The sequence below is a fragment of the Dipodomys spectabilis genome, unplaced genomic scaffold (genome assembly GCF_019054845.1).
Source record: "Dipodomys spectabilis isolate Male_0828 unplaced genomic scaffold, ASM1905484v1 ptg000447l, whole genome shotgun sequence".
Lineage (NCBI taxonomy): Eukaryota > Metazoa > Chordata > Mammalia > Rodentia > Heteromyidae > Dipodomys > Dipodomys spectabilis.
The window spans coordinates 141,281-151,627 of NW_024871124.1; the positions used below are offsets into that span (position 1 = coordinate 141,281).

General features: G+C 34.6%; 1 non-coding gene across 1 annotated transcript; it reads left to right on the forward strand.

The window, feature by feature from the left end:
- The first annotated feature begins 2,200 nt into the window (after positions 1-2,200).
- Positions 2,201-2,307, forward strand: LOC122097979. Its single transcript, XR_006145629.1, has one exon. It is a non-coding gene; the product is annotated as a U6 spliceosomal RNA (small nuclear RNA).
- The last annotated feature ends 8,040 nt before the right edge of the window (positions 2,308-10,347 follow it).

Here is a 10,347-nt window from a genome sequence, read left to right on the forward strand (position 1 = left end):
CTGGGTGATATGCTATCACTTGTACTGCATTTGCAAGTCGAATCTGTCAAAACTTACCAGTTTTAAGAGATAAGAGAAGTGCTAAAAGAACTCTTAGAGACAAATATATCTTCAACATATTTGGTTCCAAGCATTCCGTCTAGGACATATTCAACAAGTAGTGAAACTTGTGTTGGCTGTATCTATGCGTCTTTCTCCATGTGTGCATGTATACATGTGTATATGTATGTGTGTATTTGTATGTAGAGCAATATACATGTGTACATATATAAGGGCATATACACACATATATGCTTGTATAAATAAATATACATATATAAATATATGTACATATATTTATATATTTCAGGTGTTTAGTGATTTAATCTAGACTTCCCAGCACATTGTCATTCTTACAAAGTGTACATGATAAACTGCTCTGAGGATCTGTGCTCACTTCCCCCACTTCCTTGTTTTCCATCCCTGTGAACAACTTCAGCCTACTTTCCATAGGATAGCTTTGTTTTTGTTACTTACTGATAATAAAAGAAAAAGGTTGCTTGTAAAAGGAAAAGATCTTTAGGACACAGGTTAAAAGTATCTTTATCCGTCCCAATGATTCCTATGAGGAAAATTTGTAATAGTACTAAAAGTGAACAGGAATTCCTAGATCTGTTGTTTTGCCATTTAGAATGGCAAAGGATAATATTACGTCACTCTTACAACTCTTAAAGAATGCAAGGGTAACTGATGGTCCCTATCATGTTCCCAAAATCCCAGTGGGTCCTGAAGGATAAGAGTAGCCCAGCAGAAATTCTAACTAGCAGACATGGAGCATGAAAGAGAAAGAGAGGAAATAAGAGAGAATGAAAGAGAGAAATATCATAATAATGAAAGTGCATAACAGGTAAACACGAGCTGTATGAGAATATTCATACTGCTATCTTTAGACTCTACATGTACATTTGAAGGTATTTGATGTATGATAACCCATCAACACCACATTCCTCAGCACCACATAAGCAGAAAAAGATGGAAGTGGTGCTGTGGCTCAAGTGGTATCAATAGCCTTGAGATGAAGAGCTGAGGAGCAGTACACAGGACCCAGAGTTCAAGGCCCACAACCAACAGAAACAAAACCAAAAACCTAAACACAAAAACCGTCTCTCAATTTTGTGGCCTCAACTCTGTAAAACCACTGCTTCAGCATAAGGCTAAGATTTATGTGTGGACATTTATCAACACTCCTGATTCAAACTCTACTTGAGAAAATTTTAATCAATATTTTGTTCTTAATTTTGCTCTTTGTAAATTCACATGCACCTATAAAAAATGGTATGGCCATCCAAGTAACATTCTCAAAGTATCTCGTAATGATGACTTACAAAAAGTTGTATTATATTACAACAAGGAAAACAATGCTACAAATAAAGAAAATCAATAATTAAATATTAATAATTAATAAAATAAAAACCAAATACCATTGTTTCCAGTATTTGAAGTGTACTACATATTAGATTTTACTATTTTCTCATATTCCTGTACATTTAAAACTGGCTAAGATTATGATGTTCAACAAGAGTTTTATAGGCTATGAGTAGTCTTTAAATTTACCCTCTAAGATTACTATTTATGTCTCGTCTCATCATCTGTATATGGTTTATATAATCATTTTTGTTCCTCGCTAACATATAAAGTAAGGAAGCCCTAAAGTTTTTACAGAAACTGTGTAGTTAACAAAGTCTTAACTCTTCACTGTTTCTTCATACAAAGACTTTGCAACTTCTCATTAGTAAATTTTCTATAAACTCTTAATTGCACATACTTAGTAGTATATGTCTGCTACCATAAATCTTAAATACTTTGTAGAAAAGTTATATGACCTACCAAACAATCTTAATTTTGGCATATAAGCAAATTCCCAAAATTAAACATATTTAAAACATTAAAACTTTAAAAAAAACTTAACACTTGCTGCAGTGTTCATTATGATAGGTGCCTTGTAGAGAATAATTGAATTCCTCCCCCTACACATCTGTTGAACAACAAATATGTGGAATTATTTTGTTTTTGACATATCAGTCTTGACTTTAGTCTTAAATGTGTGCTTATGTAAGAAATACATGGTTCTAAAATTTCACAACAATTCTTTTGAACTTACTTTTTGTTGAAATGTCTAGTTTAAGAAAATCAATTCCACTTTATATATAAAAAATGTTCTGTGCTCAATTCAGCAGCACATACACTAAAATTGGAACAATACAGAGAAGATTAGCATGGTCCCTGTGCAACTATGACACGCAAATTCGAGAAGCGCTCCACATTTTTACATTAACAGATGCTGGAGGGGATGTGGCCAGAAGGGAACCCTACTTCATTCTTGGTGGGAGTGTAAACTTGTTCAACCACTTGGAAAGCTGTATGGAGGTTCCTTAAAAGTTTCCACATAGAGCTCCCATATGACCCAGCAATCCCACTTTTGGGCATTCACCTAAATAGTCAGCAAAAAGACCATATGAAAATTATCAATACAATTGTGTTTATTGCAGCATTATTTCCCATAGCTAAGATATGGAACCAACCCCTATGTCCCTCAGTAGATGAATGGATCAAGAAAATATTGTGAGTTTGTGTGTGTGTGTGTGTGTGTGTGTGTATGGGAATTCTATCGTCCATCAGAAAGAATGACATCGCCCAATTTGTTACAGAATGGAAAGACTTGGAAAAATTATATTAACTAAAGTAATCCAAGTCCAAAGAAACATCGGTCACGTGGTATCCCTTATTGGCAATAATTAATATATGTCGTGGATAAGCAGAAAAGGTCAAAAGGAATAGATAAGGTGATGTTAAGCTAACTGAACCCCAAGACAGGGTCACAAGTGGTTTTTTTTCTTGCTGTTGTTTCTAAAGTATTTATAATGTACGATGTGATTTTTTTTTATTTTTATACGGTCCTCCCACACAGAAATAAACATTTTTTACAGCCAACCTTGAAAAGCCATCTTGATAGACCATTTCTGTAAGTGGTAGCAGAATATTATTGATGGCTTTGCAAGGATGCCAGATTGCCTCATTTTGAGACAATTAAAACAGGAATTTAGTCAGCTGTTTTTGTATCATTAGGACAAAAACCCATTGACTCTAGTCCAGGTGATCACTGCGGCCCAGAGAAGCTAATATATTGACTAATAATCCTAGACCTCTAAAAACAAAACAAAACAAACAAGTAAAAAACTCCAGTAAGCAAGGCAAGTCAAGGCTCCTATCACAGCCTACATGAAGTCAGGCAAAAAACTGAAGCTGGGAGTCATTTAGCTGATAACTAATATATTTTTTTATGAGGCAGGCTGAAATTAAAGACTCCTGAGAGAGGGTAGGAAAGACTGATCAGAGGGACTAAAATTGGTCACACAAAGATTGGAATATACAATTCCTTATAAAACAAATAAATCATAGAAATCCTGTGCATATAAGAACAACACAGAAGACCAATTCCAGAAATGCACAATTTCTTCGAGGTCAACTTAATGAATTATCAATGGAAATTTTTGAAATCTTAAATATTTGACCCATGTGGAAGAAGGACAATTGCTCAAGAGAAAGAAAAAGTCATCACACTGTTAGGAGGTCCAATATCACATTAAGAAGTAATCAAGCAAAGATTTGTAATAAAAAGAGAAAGCAATTATTCGAAATGAGGGTTTCATTTGTTTTGATGTAAATGTTTTTGGTTTAGGTGCTAGCGATTACCATACAACTGATCCAGTCCCACAGTTGAGTTGACATTGACTGCAGTATTTCCACAAGAAGGAAAAGAGAAAATTTACAAATGTCAGATCAAATGAGTAGAGGATGAAGTGTTCTAATAGTAATATCTGAGGTTTAGACACAGGTGAAGAGGTGGATTTTCTTTTATAAAAATCTCCCATTTTTGCCTGGTGACAGCGGCTCACAGCTGTAATCCTAGCTACTCAGGAACCTAAGATCTGAGGACTGCTGTTCAAAGCCAATTTGAGCAGGAAAGTCCCTGAGACTCATCTCCATTTAACCACCAGAAAACCAGGAGTGGCGATGTGGTTCAAAAGGTAAAGCATTCACCTTGAATTGAAGAGCTCAGGGACAGTGCCCAAGCCCAGGCTTCAAGCACCTCGAACAACAACAACAACAACAACAACAAAAAGTCTCCCTTTTCTTGGACTGCCTACAGCTTTTCTTAACATTCAACAAAGAAGACATTTTATCACCCACTACAGGTAAGTACTATTCTAACTGTTGCAAATAGAAAGATTTTGTATCTTATGTCAAAAGTTCATATTTGGGGAAACAAATACCAACAGTGGTAACTTTTTTTCCAGTCCTTGAACTCTGGGCCTGGACCCTGAACATGCTTATACTGGTAGCTTTAACGTGAGCTTGTTTGTTATTTATTGGATTACTGCCCATGAGAGGAATTATTGTGTCATAGGGAGATCTGTTTAGTCTTTTGCAGAAAGTCCGTACTGCACTTCAGAATGGTTGGACAAATTTAATTTCCCACCAACAGTGTAATAAAGTTCCCATTTGGCTATATCCACGTTAGCATTTGCTATTGTCAGTTTTCTTGATAATGGCAATTCAAACTGGAGGAAGAATCTCTCTCTTTTTTTAATTTTTATTTTTTTATTGTGAAAATACTGTACAGAGGGGTTACAATTACATGTGCAAGATAGTGAGTATATATCTTATCAAGCATTGTAGCCTCTTCCTTTGTTTACCCTTCCCATCCCTTCCCATCCTCCCTCCCCCCTTACCCAATCCTCCCCCCCCCCAAATTGTAAAGTTCGTTTTTGACATGACAACTTGTACTTCTCATTGTTGCAACAGGTCGACCTGTATCCTTATTTAAATGACTTGTTTTTCCCCTTCACCTCCACAAATTATACCGACATCAAATACAGTGAAAGAAGGGGTTATACTGTGGGGGAGGGACATACGAAGCAACAAAGAGATAATCTTATAATTGCGTTAGAAACAAATGCAAGAAAGAAAAAAAAACATTTAAATACATATCTTAGGGTTCATTTTCCTAACATCACCTTATCTGACCTTTTCTGCTGGACTCATACATATACTAGATATTGCAAATAAGAAAAATCATGGGTCCTATGTTTCTTTGGGCTTGGCTTACTTCACTTAATATAATTTTTTCCAAGTCTTTCCATTTCCTAACAAATGGGGCAATGTCATTCTTTCTGATGGAGGCATAGAATTCCATTGTGTATATATACCACATTTTCTTGATCCATTCATCTACTGAGGGGCATCTGGGTTGGTTCCATATCTTAGCTATGGTAAATAATGCTGCAATAAACATAGCTGTGCTGGTAACTTTAGTGTGGTCTTGTTTGTAAACATTTGGGTAAATGCCCAAAAGTGGTACTGCTGGGTGATAGGGGAGCTCTATGTGGAGTCTTTTGAGGAACCTCCATACTGCTTTCCAAAGTGGTTGAACAAGTTTACACTCCCACCAAAAATGAAGTAAGGTTCCCTTCTGTCCACATCCCCTCCAGCATCTGTTGTTATTAGAGTTCTAGATTTTTGTCATTCTAACAAGGGTGAGGTGGTATCTCAATGTTGTTTTGATTTGCATTTCTTTTATGTCTAGGGCAACGGACAAGGGTCTCATATCTAAAATATACTTGGAACTCAAAAAATTAAATCCCCCAACAACAAATCCTCAAAGAAACAACTGCCCAATAAATAAGTGGGCTAATGACTTAAAGAGAAACTTCTCTGAAGAAGAAAAAAGGATGGCCAATAGACACATGAAGAAATGCTCAACCTCCCTAGCCATAGAAGAATCTCTCTTGTAGATTTGTAGGTACCTTCTAGCTACCATGAATGAATGAATATATGAAACCTATATTGCTTGAGTCAGCATTCTTTTCTCTTAGTATAATTTTCCCAAGGCTTTGATGTTCCTTAAGACTGGTGAACAGTCATCCTTTCTGATGGGTGAATAGAATTCCAGTGTGTGTGTGTGTGTGTGTGTGTGTGTGTGTGTGTGTGTGTGTGTGTGTGTGTAAGATGACTATAGGCCTATGAGCTCATTTCTAAGCCTTCTCTTTGAACTGTAATTTTGTAATTCAATAATAAATTTGGATTGCTTTCTCTATTGCATTGAAGAATATTGTAGGGATGTTTATGTATATTGCATTGCCAATTGTTTGGGGGCAGTATTGCAGCTTTCACAATGTTAATTCTTCCAACCACGAGCATTGAAAGACTTTCCATTTCCTTGAATCTCCTTCAATTTCGCTTTTAGGCTTTTAAAGTTTTCACAATTGAGGTATTTCACATTTTTGTTAAATTAATTAATTCCTAGTTTTATTGTTGTTTGTTTTGCTTAGATTTGATTTAATTTTGAGGCTAATACATATGAGGTTGTTTTTTGGATTTCAGCCTGGATCTTCCCATTGTTGGTAACACAGGAAAACTACTGATTCTTGTAGGTTTTATACCCTGCTACATTGCTGAAGATTAGCATCACTTTTACTAAATTTGGGGGGGGGAAGCTATAGGGTCCTTTATATAAAGTATCATTTCATCTGTGAAAGGGGATAGTTTTACTTCCTTCATATTTGGATCCCTTTTATATTTTTCTCTTGCCTATTGTCCTTGCTAGAAAGTCCACTACCATATTGAAGGGTAGTAGAGAGAATGGACATCCTTTTCTCATTCTTGATTTTAATGTCTTCATGCCTCCATCGTTAGGTACATGCTTATTTTCTCTTTGTCCTATACATACTCTGTATTATATTGAGGAAAGTTCCATACGTTCCTTTCAATCATAAAGGGGTATTGGAGTTTGTTAAAAGCTATTTCTACATCCATATAAACAATCATATGGTTCTTGTCCCTGCTTCTGCTGATGGTGTGTGTTATGTTTATTGACAATTATATTGAATCCAGCCGTATCCTAGGATGAATACTGTTTGATCATAGCATGTTTTTTTTGGTAATTGTTGAAGTTGGTTGGTGAGAATTGTATTGAGAAGTTATGCATCAATGCTTATCAAAGAGCTGATTTCTTTGATGAGTCCCTAGCTGATTTGTGGAAGAGTCTAATTCTAGCTTCATAGATTGTGTTTGATAATTCCATTTCTCTTTCTATTCCATTGAGGTGTTAGAGCTGAGTATTGTAAGTTCTTTGCAGGCCTTAATTTCACGGTAAATCTATTGAGTCCTAGATTTTTCTGTTATGAGAAATTGTTTATTGACATTTCATTTTCATTACTTCTTATGTATCACTTCTTGGTTCAGTTCGAGTATAGGAAAGCATCAATTACTCCAGGATTCTCCAGGTGATTGGTATATGGTTTTCAAAGTACTCTCATAACATTCACAATTTTGCTAATTTATGTTATGATGTCTCAGTTTTTCTCTAATTTTATCTATTTGGGTGAATTCTCTTAGGAGCTCTTAGGAGCTGTGCCTCATCTACTCTTAATATATCTACCTAGTTATCATCTTATATAACCAGTTCCTGTTCTTCTTGATCTTCTCTCTGTAGGATATATTTGATTAACTTCTATCCTGCTGATGTGGTGGAGAGTTTGGCTTGGGACCATATTCACTGTTGATAGTTGTTTGCCTTTAATGTTTGTTATATATCAAGCCAGGCTCTTCGTTTTTATCATATCAACTAAGAAATCTGTGTTTATTCTGACTGTATATATTTTATAAATAATCAATCTTTTCTCTATGACAGCTTTAAGAATCATTTCCTTGATCATTAATGATCCTCTAATGGATTATGATGTGGTGGTGGGTTGTTCTCTTCTAGAATTCTGTTTGGTGTTCTAAAGCCTTCTCTTTTCTAAATGTGCCTATCTCTTTGGATGTTTGGAATGTTCTCTGCTAGAATTCTGTAATATGTTTCTCATCCATTTAGTTTCCTGCTCTTCTCCTTCTTGAGACCAATCTCCCCCAAATTTGATCTTCTAACTGAGTCATGAAGTTCTGGCAAGATCATTTCTTATTTCTTGGATTTGTTCTAAATGATTATTTCCTCTTTCCTCTTAGACCTACTTGGTCTTTTACCCCTGAGATTATCTTCTTTGTCATCTTTTTGCTGTGAAGACTTTATAATTTGTTTTTGATTTCCCTGTTTTATAATTGGTCATTTTTTAGGGTTTCTATCTCTTTATAAATCTTTGTTTTAGGCCTTGTATGGACTTTCTTTACATATTTTCTTTGGGTGAGGGGGTTGGTAGGGTTGTTTATTTAGCTGTATCTTCTCTCATATCTTTTAACTAGGCATCCATTTTTTCCATGGATTCCCTTGCCTTTTCAGAATTTATTTTTCTGTTTGTAGTCTCCATGAATTATTTTGCTAATCTTTGGTTGTTCGCATCTTGTTCAATAAATTTCCTTGTAGAGGTTTTGTATCTTTTCATTAATCACATTTTCAGCAGTAATTATAATGTATTTTGAAAACTACTTTCTAGGTCCCTCATTGTATGTTCTAATGCCTGGTTATTTACTGTGTGAATTTTACTACTTTGACATCACTTTTCTTGTATTTTTCTGATTTGCTCTGTTCACTTGGAGGATTTCTTTTGGGTGATCTATAATCTTAATAGGTGACTCTTTATGTTCTTGGTTGATTTGCCATATGTTGCTTGGATCTTCTGTTGTGATTTGTTTTTGTGGAATTAGGTTTTTGTCTAGACCATTAAGTGTAGGAGTAGAAATCAATTGTGGTGAGATGTTGTGATGTTAATACTTGTGGTTCCAATGACAGTTCGGGCTGCCCAATGGTATCTTGAATTGTCTCTGAGTATGGATGTGGCTGTCTCCGATGTACATTTCTGTTCCTGCTTTTTTTTCCCATGTGGACCTTTTATTTCCACACTGCAGCTGTGCTTTTAAATATGTTGGCCAACAAAGTCACAGCAGTCACCTGCCTGGCTGGGCACCTTTTCATATATTTCTGTTTTCTTGTGAAGACAGTATAAAATCTTCTTTTGAATTGTATATCTATATATAGTTATAACTGACTGGGTGTGACTTTTTAGAAGTGGAGTACCTGCTAGGACTCTAATTCTCTGTTTCATTAGAGAGAGCTAGGGGAATTTTCTGTTGTTATTTTGCCATTGTTTTTCCAATTCCTCAGATATATTTTATATATTGTTGATTTTTTTTCAACATAATTTAGGATTTGTGGTGGTTGTATCAGGTTATTTTTATTTTTTGTTTGTGTTAGTTTGAAATAGTGATTTCAGGCTTGTATGAAGAGACATTAATAATATGAAATGTATGTTATTACATTGAAAGAAAGAGAGGAGACATTTTAACCTATTTGCTACAAGTAAGTTAATATTAAGCAAAGTTAATTAAAATAATTACTCTTCAGAATATGAGCATAGTACTCTTGAATATCTTGGAGAAAAAGACTTTAGACTCATTACAACTGAAGTCTTACATTGAAATTACTGGCTAAACTTTCTTCTTCAGAAAGGCAAAAGCTCCATTTCTTTCATATTAATATTATAAAATCATAATATCTGCATGTTGAATTGCTTTCCTCTGCTATTTTCAATTCCATTCGTCATCCATTAAGTATCTAGTGCTTTGAATGACCAATTCCTTAAAATACCTATATTGCTTATATTGTGATGTAAATCTCAGTAATATGTGAATTTATCCCTGATTCTCATCTGGAGCTACATTCATATGAAATTTATACAGTTTCAACCAAGAAACATGACTATTTCAAAGTTTTCTGTTTTAATCAATAAACCCATTCTCTTTAGAAATATGTTCTCAACTTTTATATTGCTCCAGCATACATCATGTATTATTAGTACTTTTACTGAAATAAATATAAACTATGGAACATGAAGACAACCGCCTCCCCCTTATCACTTTAAAGTAAATCCTTGGGGACTGTTTTATATATAAAAATAAAAAAGTGCAATGCACCTGTTTATACATTAATAATCTAATGGTTAAGTCAATTAGATACAAGAACTACCATACCCAATTTACTTAAAGGCACCAAAATATTAGTGTTCATGAATATCAGTTTTAGAAAATGACTAGTCACAACAAAGTTTATATTATATTTCAAATTTAAAAAATGAAAATTGAACCCAGATTTGTTGTCAATATCCTGTTTTCAGGAATACATTTATTCAGCAAACAGAGAAACCAAAAATAAGGCTACGTCACATAGACGAAAGATATAGAAGCAGACTGTTTTTCCTTAAGATGATAAGCACATGCAAACTATGTGATTTATTCAAAGATACTATAAAAATTCATAAGAGGATTTGTGATCAGAAATGATGGGTAAACAAATAGCTGGAAAACTGTATATGT